Source organism: Mixophyes fleayi, chromosome 3 (genome assembly GCF_038048845.1).
Source record: "Mixophyes fleayi isolate aMixFle1 chromosome 3, aMixFle1.hap1, whole genome shotgun sequence".
Lineage (NCBI taxonomy): Eukaryota > Metazoa > Chordata > Amphibia > Anura > Limnodynastidae > Mixophyes > Mixophyes fleayi.
Genome location: NC_134404.1, coordinates 304555720 through 304569178, shown reverse-complemented (window position 1 = coordinate 304569178; position 13459 = coordinate 304555720). Strand labels below are relative to the sequence as shown.

At 37.5% G+C, this 13459-nt stretch overlaps 1 long non-coding RNA gene across 1 annotated transcript; it reads left to right on the top strand.

Annotated features, from left to right (window-relative positions):
• The first annotated feature begins 1946 nt into the window (after nt 1–1946).
• Nucleotides 1947–9684, top strand: LOC142143006 (uncharacterized). The gene is made up of 3 exons (XR_012689459.1): nt 1947–2158; nt 6171–6274; nt 9301–9684. It is a non-coding gene; the product is annotated as an uncharacterized LOC142143006 (long non-coding RNA).
• Nucleotides 9685–13459: the final 3775 nt, after the last annotated feature.

Here is a 13459-nt window from a genome sequence, read left to right as displayed (position 1 = left end):
GATAGTCTAAACAATGAAAATATCAAAGTTTACAGTACAAACATATGATTTTATATTTAAAGTGTCACTTTAATTGTCCCTGGGCCTGATTCATTAAGGAAAGTAAAGCAAAATTGAGGAGTAAATTTGCACCTTGGCAAAACCAAATTGCATTGGAGGGGGAGGTACATTTAAAATGTGGGGACAGATTTATAGTTGAGGTAGGGCATGTCCTAGATCAATCAACTTTAAATTTCAATGTAAAAATAAAGCTATCAAGTATTTGTGTGCTACATGAATAACAGCCAGTATTTAACTTATGTGCAAAATAATAAATTCATTTGCACCCCTGGCATTGTAACATGGTTTGTCCAGGAGAAAATGTACTCCTTTTTTTACTCTTTCAATGAATGAGGTCCTCTGTGTCTGTGCTATTCTTTGTGATACTCTTCTACGTTCCCTACTCATGTTTGCAGGGGTTTCCTCCAGGTTCTCTGGTTTCCTCCAACACCCCCCCAAAAATACTCGAAGGTTAATTGGCCTGCTATCAAATTGACCCTAGTCTGTGTGTCTGTGTGTCTGTGTGTGTGTGTGTTAGGGAATATAGACTGTAAGCTTCAATGGGGTAGGGACTGATGTGAGTTCTCTATACAGTGCTGCGGAATTAGTGGCGCTATATAAATAGCTAATAATGATGACGATTACCTTACCTGAAATTAGCCTTTCAGAGACTAACACTCATTTTAATAAAAAAAGAGGCCTGGCACAATTGACATTGTTTATAGGTTTCACAGACAATGTAATCCTTTTTTTCCATCTGTCAGAAAGAGCTCTAGTGCAAGTCAGATATAAAAAACCCTCCCAATTAAGTGTTGCATACAACTTACATATCAAATAGCATATATATCACAGACACTCTAGGGTGCTGTAAAGTGTATTTCCAAGTATAGAGCAAATCAGATTTTGATTAATGCCACCAATATTCTTACTAGCAGCTCACAAGAACCGCATCTTTATTAATTGCATGAATCATTAATTAAATGTGTCTCTGGGCCTCTTAATTACTCACCGACACCTGGTGAATTCAAAGCATGCACATCTATAGTCTCTTAAACCACATCATCATGTTTGGTGACTGACTTGTGGAGAACTGTGATAAGTCTGTACCTGTGCACTGAGAAGGCTCCTGCAGCTGATTATGGGGAATACAATAGGCAGCATTCTACACACCTGGGGAAGATCGCTGATTCCCACAAGTCAGGCTCACCTAACTTGATGATGTGGACTAAGAGACTACAGATGTACACGGTGTCATGCACTTGGAATGCTAACAGACTGATGTAGTGAGCTGTGCGGTGACTGCTTTAGAAAGCAGTAAGCCTTCACCTCAATTTCACTACTGGTATCATTACCCTGATGATGCTGACTTATCCCTTTCAAAGTTGTTTGGGCCAATTCTCCCCAATGTGTTATATTTTTTGTTTCCAGCCAATACATCTATGTGATATGCAGATTGTAAATTAAATGTTTTGCTGTTCTCCCTCCCTACATTGCAACAGTGCTTCGTGTCCCTAACACCCATCATATCCCACCTGTCCACATAAATGTATTTAAAATTTATAATGGAAATTTTTTATGCTGGTGCAGATGTCTGACCAAGCACATCTGCTGCCAACCACCAAGCAGCACGTAGTTCTCTTATGTAGAAAATAAGAAAAAGAATTAAAAAATGAAGTTAAAACCATCAATGAGAACTTAAAAAGCTTCCCTGCAATTCTGCCACCCTAGACCAAGACCGTTGGTATTTCCACAAATAAAAAGTAAAAGGATTCATGTCTCTGCCACTGTGTACTTTGTGTTGATGGGAATACATGGATACGGTAATGGAGAAGTATTGATACTTGTTAATTATATGGGCACCTCTGGGAACTTGGTCTTGAACTTGCCCAGCTGTCTTTGCAGGGAGGATTCGCTTATCTCGAGGGTGATTGAGGAGCTGCCTTTGCTGACCAAATCCATCCTCTCTTTTTTTCCCAATGCTCCTTTAGAGACCTAGCCGGTTTAGTCAACATGAACAAGGTATACAACATGCAGGCAGAAGAGGATGATGAGGGGTGGCTGATATCAGAGAACTACAGCGAAGGAGCTCATCCTCAATGTGAAATGACCGAAATGACAGGTTAGTTTCATGTGACGGCCATATTAAGCATTTTCACAGTCAATGATTGATTATCAGTTTGTTATGAATCCATTTTCGCAGGTCTCAGAGGTCTTCTCACCACCTCGTACATATTACGTATTTATGCAGTCTACAAATGTTGATTTTCAGTTTGTTATTAATTCATTTTTGCAGATCTCAGAGATCTTTCACCACCCTGCAGATTCCCTTTTCTGCTTGTGGAACCAAAACTATATACATAGCTGCAAGGCAAATTGTGAGTTAAGTAGGATGAAAAGTGTTGAAGGAATTAAATTAACTTTGGGACTGACCTGATTTGGTCTTGTTTTCATGACAAAAAGAAAGTGAAGCCCAGAAGAATTAATAGGTGAGATCTATCAGGATAATTAAAGATGTGATTAAAATGTTTCAAAGAATAATTCTCTTTATACGACTAATGCACATAGTATTCCAGTTTAATGATCATAGGATAGAATTAGGTAATTTCTATACTAAGGAATGATTTTCTGGCAAGCATCAGTGACATTAAAGTTCAAAACTAAGTTCAGGAAAAGTTAAAAATAAGGAAGTACAATTAATGGTTACATTATGGAAAGAACATTTTTCTTTTTGTCTTAGATATTTTTCTTTTAATATGTCAACACATGTTGTGGACTAAAAGGGGCAAATGCAGAGTTGGTAGCAAAATGGGGCATCAGTAAAATTGAAACCTATGACAAGTTTTTAGCATTTCGGAAATAATTGCATGCACTCATTTGTAGAAAATAACTAATGTTACATGGAGGACTGATATAAATTATAATATCTTGTAAAATAGGTCTGACATTCTTAATCCCACTGTACAGTAGTAGACATTGAGCCTGATTTAGCATTAAATGTAAAGATGCATCGTTTGCGGATGAGCATTGGTACACTTGCGATTCCATTTCTGTATTTTGGTACATACATCTTAAAATATGTGCAACCTTAATTTTCGAGTATGGAGGCATCCATAACAAAAATGTATCAATCTTCTTCATGTAGGTGTAAAAGTTATGTCTTGTAGATAATATATTTCATGTTTCTATTTCATATATATATGTGTAACTCATCTCGAAGGGCAGTGGTGGCTCAGTGGTTAGCACTTCTGTCTCACAGCGCTGCGGTCATGAGTTTGACTCCCGACCATGGCCTTATCTGTGTTGTCTTTGTATGTTCTCCCCGTGTTTGCGTGGGTTTCCTCCAGGTTCTACGGTTTCCTCCCACACTCCAAAAACATAGGTTAATTGGCTGCTATCAAATTGCCCTTAGTCTCTCTTGGTCTGTGTGTGTGTGTGTATATGTTAGGGAATTTAGATTGTAAGCTCCAATGGGGCAAGGACTGATGTGAGTGAGTTCCCTGTAGAGCGCTGCGGAATTAGTGGCGCTATATAAATAAATAAATAAATGATGATGATATCTGGGGGGGAATCGCCCCACCCTAGCAGCACCCTGCATATGCCTGACAGCTGAGAGGCAGACAGAGGATCCTGCCCGGATACTCTGATTATGTTTTAAACACCATTGGAGCAGCCGGGTATCATCCTTTGCCTGTTTATCAGTCATCAGGTCCAATAAAAGTGAAGAAGGCAGCGGTCCCACCAATAATATAAAGGGATTAGTCCAGGACTAGAGGTGAATTTGTGATAAATAATTACCTGTAAAACCTTAATGCATTTTCTAGCACCCCCTTAAAAAATAGTCTTAATTAACACACAGAACATAAGTGTTCACTGTACACAACAGTTGATGAGACTCAGCGACTGCTTTGCACTTTCCAGAACAATTGACAATTTTAGTTTGAAAGGATGCATTCCAGAGAAGGCCTAAGTATCTTGACACATATGTAAGTGCTTCTCTAAGCTGTTTTAAGCCACCAGAGAGATGCAGTAAAATCAATTATAAAAGGTAAAAGCTTTGTCTCTGTCACATGCCAGTGTTTCATAGAGCTTCAGTTGTACTAGAGCGATATGCATCATTTTTTGGAATAAAACATTCCCTTTTGACAGGTAAATAGTATTTCCCATTTTATGCATAGACATAGAAGATTTTAACAGCTTCATTAAGAAAAAGTATGCCTTCCAAAATAGTCCATACATAGACCAGCCCCAAACTAAAACCACCAGCATATTATTGTGTAGGTCCCCTCATGCCACCAAAACAGCTCTGACCCTTTGAGGCATGGACTCCACAAGACCTCTGAAGGTGTCCTGTGGTATCTGGCACCAAGACATTAGCAGCAGATTCTTTAAGTCCTGTGTGTTGCAAGGTGAGGCCTCCATGGCTCAGACGTGTTTTCCAGCACATCCCACAGATGCTCAATTGGACTGAGATCTGGGGACTTTGGAGGCCATGTCAACACCTTTAACTCTTTGTCATGTTCTGCAAACCATTCCTCAACAATTTTTGTGGTATGGCAGGGTCCATTATCCTGCTGAAATTGGCCACTGCCATCAGGGAGTAGTGTTGCCATGAAGTACGTGTCTAAGTAACATCCACATTAAAGCCAAGACCCAAGGTTTCCTAGCAGAACATTGCCCAGAGCATCACACTTCCTTCGCCGGCTTGCTTTCATCCCATTGTGGATCCTGGTGCCATCTCTTCCGCAGGTAAATGACGCATACGCACCCGGCATCCACATGTTGAAAAGAAAACATAATTTAGCTTACCAGGACACTTTATTCCATTGCTTCATGGCCCAGATCTGAAGCTCATGTGCCCACTGTAAGCGCTTCCAGGTGGTGGACAGGGGTCAGTATGGGCACTCTGACCTGTCTGTAGCTACGCAAGCTTCAATGCACTGTGTGTTTTGACACCTTTCTATCATAGCCAGTATTAACATTTTCAGCAATTTGTGCTATAGTAGATCTTCTGTAGGATTGGACCAGATGGGCTAGCCCTCACTACCCACATGCAAAAATGAGCCTTGGACGCCCATGACCCTGTCTCCGGTTCAATGGTTGTCCTTCCTTGGACCACTTTTTGGTAGTTAAGTACTAACCACTGCATACCGAGAACACCCCACCAGACCTGCTGTTTGGAGATGCTCTGACCCAGTCGTCTACCCATCTCAATTTGGGAGGCACAGTGTCATTGTGCCTTTGTTCTGAGACCCCAAAAGAGGTGGTTTTCAAAAATATATATTGTATACCTGCAATGACAATGTAGAATCTATCTTTAAAAATGGATAGTGAAGTTTTACTGTCAAATCTTATATAAGGACAAACGTATAGCTAAAAGCCTTGATTATTATTTTATTATAAAATATGAACACCACATTTGCACTGTTCATATGGGTATTTACAATGACAGCAGTGGTTTAATGCAGCAAACTGATGGGGTCTCACTGCCTTTTCAAGTTAGATGTCTTCAGTTTGCAATCAGGGGAGGCTATGGAAGAGCCAGGCTGGAAATAGAGGGTCACTAGTATCTGTAAAATAATCACATTATAACAGTTAAAATACAATAACCAGTATGTTATTGGAGTGTGGGAGGAAGAGGGAGCACTTGAGGAAACCCACACAAACAAGGGGAGAACATACAAACTCCACACAGATAAGGTCCTGGTCAGGAATCAAACTCATGACCTCACTTGCACCGTGAGGCAGACATGGAGTGATCTGGACCAGTTTAGTGGCAAAATGGAGCTACATCAATGGGACCGTCTCCCAGTGTAGCACCATTTTGCAGTGAATCTATTTCATTCTATATTTGAAAAGTAATATTATCCCATGCTAGACATTATGTTAGAAAGCCAGTATTATGTTAGGAAGGTGGTCTTCTAAATTCCATGAAAATACCATGACCTCAGTATTTTGGTTATATCTACAGGGCTTCAGATGAAGCATATAATGCACAGTGCTTGAATAGTTTAGTCACACTGGTCTAGAGCAGACTTGCTGGATACCTTTTTAAGCATTTCATGCTGTTTACATAATATGAATTCCATCAAGTTGTTAAAGAAATCCTCAGTTATCAGAGCTTTCTATTTCAGCAGGTGCAGAGACTGGAAAAGAGTGAGTTTTAGAAAATATCTCAACAAGTATCACGTAGGCTTAAAACGTCAAATGCCAACATGCAGCTAGAGAAGTGTTACAGGTCAGTAAAAGACCTTTGCATTCCAAAAGTCCAAGGTTTTAATTTTTCTTCTGTCATGTAAAGGTCATATGCTGAACAAGCTAAGTATCTTGAGGGGGTGTGAGGATTGCTCAAGGTTTCAATACTTCATCTAGGATAAAAATGTTTCTTAAAGCATCAATCAAGAATTTCAAAAGGAATTCAGTAGCAATTTCCAGCTATAAATGAAACATATTTATTTATTGGTTCAAAGTTATTTTTTACTTATTAGTGCAAAAAGTATATTTTTAGGTTACTAAAGTTTTTATGTATAGTTTATTACTATACAATAAAACTTCACCTCACGTGCACCAAAGGGAAAAGTTGTGGTTGGATGGGCATGCTGCATATAATTTTTAATACATCATATTCCTGCTTTGCTGTTAGAAACTTTATAAATGAGGAGAGATTCTAAATAAATATTTTTAGAACATAGGGTAAATTTCTCCTGGTCCTAAGGGCAACAGGTGATCCTTAAGGCCTTCTAACAAATGTTGATTATTTGCTTCTCAACTTTATTTTATTAACTATAAGAGAGATTTACTATATGAGCAAGTTTTACCACAGCTTCGTAGGTCTGTGTTCAATTCCAACACCCAATCAGGTGAAGAGAAAATAATTTAAAAAAAGATAATTTTAAGACATTTCTTTTAACCTGAAAAGCCAGAACGGCTGTGATTAAAGTAGCACGGTGGTCTAAGTGGTACAGCACTGGGGTCATGAGTTCAATTCCTGACCATGGCTTTATCTGTGAGGAGTTTGTATGTTCTCCCCGTGTCTGCGTGGGTTTCCTCCGGGTGCTCCAGTTTCCTCCCACACTCTAAAAAACATACTGGTAGGTTAATTGGCTGATAACAAATTGACCCTAGTCTGTGTGTGTGTGTGTTAGGGAATTTAGACTGTTAGCCCCAATGGGACAGGGACTAATGTGAGTGAGTTCTCTGTTCAGCGCTGCGGAATCAGTGGCGCTATATAAATAAATGGTGATGATGATGATGATTCCCTATGTATCTCACTTTGTTCATTTATGAGTCTTTCTCCCATGGTTCTTTGGTCGAACTTCTTTTAATAGTATGCCAATAGGTTTGTAAATATTTTATCGTTCAAAGAGAAACAGACAGCAAAGTAATTGTTTATAGGGAAAGTGTATACAATTTGCTAATCTTGCCTTTTTAATAGAATTTGTTGTTCAAATTTGATTATTTGTTTACATTTAATACCATCTCCACTTATTAAATCATCTGTGAGCGTACTTCCTGAATTTCATTTCACAAGGTAATTAGCACACTGAGAAATAGCAACATTCTGCCGAATTCCAAATAATACCAATCATACCATGGAGTGGGATAATTTAATGTTGCAAATATCATAATGTAAATCAGCTTGTTCTTGTTATACAAAGATAGTGAGTTTAATTTTTATTATTATTATATTATTATTTATTTGTTTTTTTTGTTTTTTTGCGTTTATGGTAAAAAAAGATGGTTAATGCGTTGCACATTTCTTTACACCAAACAATTTTTTTTTACCATAATGTTTTATATTGTCATATTGTTTATGGTATTGCTAAACAAGCACTTTGAAGTCTTTTTGAAATGATTTGTTTTGGAAGACGACCTGATGAGGTCCATTCATACCATAAAGGTGCATATTCTTTCTTGAAGTTACAATCCAATGACAGGCCAGTTTTGGTTCTCCTATGTTAAATCTATGACATCTATTTGTAAATGAACTGAAACTTTCTAATGAGAAGCCTTTTCTAAGCTGATGTTGAACATGCATTCCCAGCGAGAAGATCAATTGATTTTCTATGAAAAGAAGGAAATGAGAGATGAAGAATTACAAACACCAGCATGTCGAGCTCTGCCACTATGGTTCGGTAGTTTACATCATCAATCATCCTTATACTGTGAACGTTTTCAATTTATTTTGCCACATGGTTAGCGAATAATGCATTATAATTTCTGACCTATGACACGTGACATTTACACTTAAGATTAAGAGAAGGACTCTATGAATTTTGTTTGCATATTGTACATTTATTATATGAAGGACATTCTCTTGCTGGATCTTACAAATAAATATAAAATAATTACATGTAACATACGTTATCAAAAAGGGCACATTATACGTTTTCATCACATGTTGATTATTAGAATTGAATGGAGTGGTCATTAGGTACAATATACTACACTATGCCACAGTGAAGCTTTAAGGACACGCATCAACTGGGGCCAAAGTTGAAGCAGGAAAGAAGATTTTATTTTAGATTTAATTAAGTAGTGAACAAGAGTTTGGAGTGTTGTTTATTTTAAAATGTATGCGTGTTTTTTAAAACTTTTTTGTTATAAAGGGCATGTGTTTTATAGACCACTGTCCATTATTTTGGCACAGCTAGAACATCAAATTTTCCATGGCACGAGTCCTAATCTTGATAATTAAACTGGCCCCACAACTTTTTAGCACAGGGCTTGTTGCTTCTGGAAAGGAAAAATACTTTTTTTTTGCTAACCCACTCCTCTCGGATTGGGCACTAAATAGTGAGTTCCTAAACCACGACATTAATCAAGCCTACAAGAGAACAGCGATGGAGGGCATACCGATAGTGGTTTCCCCCTACAGCTTGCAAAACAGACTTTGCATAAACACGGTGCATGAAGAGGCCGTCCGGGCAAAATGACGTAAATATACAGCGCGACACTGTTATTATTGCTATTACGCTGTTCATTTAAGGAGGCGGCGAGTGTAGCGCCAGTACAATGTTTTTTTTTTGCAAAGCATTCTTCATTGATACTGGTGTTAGACCCGGCGCATCCTTAAATGAACAGTGTAATAGCAATAATGACAGTGTTCCAGACTGTCTAGCACTGTGCAGCCAGGTCCGGCACTAAGAAATACTGCAAAGGGTGTTTAATGATAATTGGAATATAGTTTATTCTTATAATACCAAAGCATTTACTGTCTGTTTAGTAAGTCTTAAAAATATATATTTTTATTTCTTTTCTTAGCAGTGGAAAACTGAAAAGAATGCAATGAACTACAGATCTCTCAAATGAAACATCCACAAATACATTTATCTCCAAACTGTAAATGTACTTGTTGTGAGCAGAATAGTGATGATGCTGATGGTGATGATGGACAGATATATATTGATGGTAGCCAAGAACAAAACAGTGCTGATGATTTATCTATCAGTATACACATTATTTGAAATGTTGCATAAAGATATTTTGTAACATTTGTGACTCAAATGATCATACTGTAGTTTATACCAAGTGCCTCCAAAAATGGTCTGTCTTATAAACACCTCTTTTTCACTCAAATGAGTAAGTAGGTATGATCAAATCATTTTATTCTTAGTGCAACACTAAATTGTCCTCTAAATGCCTATTTTTTCACTCAAATCTAAAAATAATCTATTCTATCTATAACATTCTAACTATGACATTAAATTATCTATTTCATTTACATAAATAAAAAAGACATGAGTTGAAAATATTTGAATATCATTTATTTTAATTGCAGCAGAACAATTTTCACTGAATAAATAACTAGTTCAGTAGGTATGGTAGAAATTATTATAATACTACTGCATGTCGTATATACATCTTATCTTTCACTCAAATAAACATCTCAGTAAGCGTGGTTAAAACTTTTTAAATTTTATAAACACATATATATATATATATTTATTTTCAAAACCATCTTATTTTATTTATATGGCACCACAGAATCTGCAACAAGAAATAAGCGGAACAGAAAAGTAACAATAGAATCAGTCAAAAAAGTACAGATAGACGATAGAAACAAGACCCTTACGCAATATAATTTAAAGTAATTTATCATCTAGGTCTCTAAATAATAAAGATAATCTGTGGAATGTAAAAACAGCAAAAACTGAAAACAACACTGGAAACACATCCTCCCTACCTCTCACTCACATTAGTCACACCAGGGGGTAAATGTATCAAGCTGAGAGTTTTCCGGCGGGTTTGAAAAACCAATCAGATTCTAGCTGTCATTTATTTAGTGCATTCTACAAAGTGACACCTAGAATCTGATTGGTTGCTATAGGCAACATCTCCACTTTTTAAACCCGCCGGAAAACTCTCAGCTTGATACATTTACCCCCAGAGGTTATGTCTGGGAAGGAGGAACCTAATTTTAGAAGAACTATTTGTAGAATGGCGGTTTAAAGTGGTGGATCCACAAATTGATCTGCATATTTATGAATTTCATGATCAAATTAGCAAATTGGTCACAAATCAAATTTTGAAAGGTTTGCTTAACTCTAATGACCACACATAGGTGTAATGCACGGGTAAAATGGCCTATTCTTCCTGCCATCAATAAAAAAAGTTATTCAAGAACCAGGTTGAGTTACAATAGCATTACATTTTGTGATGTAGATTAAATTGTATGATTTGAGAATAAGACCAATGATTGATTACTTGGGGCGCTGGTGCTATTGGCACATCCAAAATCAATTAGATTTGTATTATGTTAGATGTTAAGCTTCTTGGTACAAATAGACATCAAACAAAATTCCACAGCAAAAGATTACAAAAAAAATGTTTTATTGTTGTTAAAGAATCAAGGTTCAGCTCTTCAGTCACTCATACTATACTCATACTATCATTAGTCATGCAGAAATTATACGAGGTTCTTATGCAGAAAGTTAAAGATGAGTAAAGCTGGGGTAGGGGGCATTATCATCTGTTTGAAGTAAATCTCACTACCTAATAGTCTATGTAACACATCCACTGTGCTGATTGTCACGGAGTAAAACTATGACTGTAGTAGAATAAAGTTAAGAAGTTTAAAAAGCTAAGAAAGATCTCTGGTATATCACATATGGGCATTAATTTGTAGATTTCCAAAGGTTGCACATACAAATGTTAATACATATGTTCAATAAACTCTCATTTTGTCTATGTACAGACTGGCACTTGCAATGTGTTTTTTTTTAACACATATTGAACTGCAAATAAGTCATATAAACTGCTTCCCAATTATGTGTTTAAATGTGTTTACAAGTGTGTTTAAACATCTGTCTGTTATAATACAGGATGTTATCTTGTTCAAGCCAAACCAATGTGGAAATACATATGTAAATGCTTGTGAGCTGCATCTCATTGCGTTTAAATGGTACACCCATTGAAATAATTGTAAGTGTTTAACTGAGTTAAAATTGAACAAGAAGCGTTAACAAAATGCAGTGTAGCACAATGCAAGTTAAATGTTGGTACAACGTTTTATTTTCACAGGCGTTTACATGCACTTAACTTGCGTTAGAATTTCATCTTAAAAGCGGAATTTTAACGCCAGTGGGTGCGCAGTCTTACTTATTTATATACTAAATGAAATTCATCTGCATATTACTGAACTGGAAAAGTTGTACCATCAACAAGTAAGAGCTGTTGTCTGGCTTTGCCTTGATAAGCATGAAGGTGTTGAATGTTCCCATCCACTTGTTTTCTTGAGCAGACACAGATGCAAAGTTTATAAACCAGATGCAACGTGTGTAGTTTCCAATTCTACTGGTCAGATGACTCAGCTGTCTTATTAGTTTTGTGTGAACACAATTTAAACTGCATGTGTGAGTTGCCTTAGATCACCAAGTCACCTGCATTTAAACAGATATAGTACAGGTGTGTGAGGTGACGTCCCTGCCATCTTTCATGCAAAAGAGAATCTGCTATTACAAATCTGATTGGTGACATGTATGTCCTTGCTCTGTACAAAATATTATATTGAGCTTAAATCATAAGTCCCTACATGATAAATCATTAACCTTTCCTGTAGTAACCTGACCTATCCCTGTGAGTTGAGTTCATCTCTATTGAAAGCTAACGAGCTATAATCTCGCAGTGTGATCACTACCACCAGCTCCAGGCTTGGGGTAATGGTGAGGGGCGGGACATGGAGGGACTCTGTATTCGTTTGCTAAATGAGAAAGAATGGCACAAGATGGAGAGGTTGTCCAAAAGTGAAAAAGCGCTTAAAGCCATTCACAATTTTTTTGCAAAATGTTGTCAATTCGACCCAATGAAACTAATGCAGAACTGTGTGTGGACTAAAGATTACCAGAATTTTCTAAACTGTTTCACAGGATTTTCATTTAACCCCACATTGAGGTCCGGAGTTTCACTCAATTCTCAAGTAGAACTGACCATTAGTGCTCGGCATGAAATGCCACTTGTTAAATTCAAACAACACAGCAGAATGAAGTGACACCATTGGTGTCACTGCTCTAGTTACAGACTATTAAAAATCCAGAATGAGCAAATGAAATGCAGAATGGACATTTTGCAGAATAGCGAAGCAAATGCGGAACTGAAAGACTATATGGTTGGAAACTTGTATCTCTGCAAAATAGCCGGTTCCACAGTTAAATTCGATTTGCACATAATTCTGCAACAAGTTCACTTATCTCGTAGCCCTTGTTAAAACTGGAAATCTATGTCTGCAGTGCAACATGGGTTGTTCACTGCAGCTAGTGATCAACCAAATCAGTGAAATTTGGCTACACAAGTTGTGACAAAATGAGTGTGATAACCCTGTGACCATTCGGTTTCTCATTTCTCACATAATGTGGATTATAGCAAGTACTTTTTATAGCCCATGCTTTTGTTCCCCAGCTCACCGGACTACAACTGCATTGTCCAATAACATGTGGCTAAGGGGACATTGTAGTTCAGTGTACATATGTATATTGTGTATTGTATGTTGATGACTTGCAGTAAGGTTGCTATTCATTGTCTTTAAAGTGAAGCCAGGGGGATTATGGGTAGGGATAACGTTGTAAGATGCTGGAGTGGGAAAACTAATTAGTATCCATTGTTCTCACCAGGCTAGTCCAGACAGGCCATCTAACAGGGGAGGTTTTGTGGAAGGACAGCTCATCTTCACTCCCCTCCCCAACCACCCCTAGTCCAGCACTGACCAATGGTTAAGGAGAATAGAGCCATGGGTTTGCAGAGGGAGGGGAAAGACTGTGGAAATTAGACCCAAGATATAAGGAGTCACTCCAAGGGGATTTCATTTATGAAGACTGCAAGATCTAGCTTTTGAGTTGTCGTTCTCTAACTAGAGTCTATAAATGTAGCTGAGAGAGATCCATGGGTCGTGAAGTCTGGATAGCCAGGTGACTATTGCTCCTTAAGC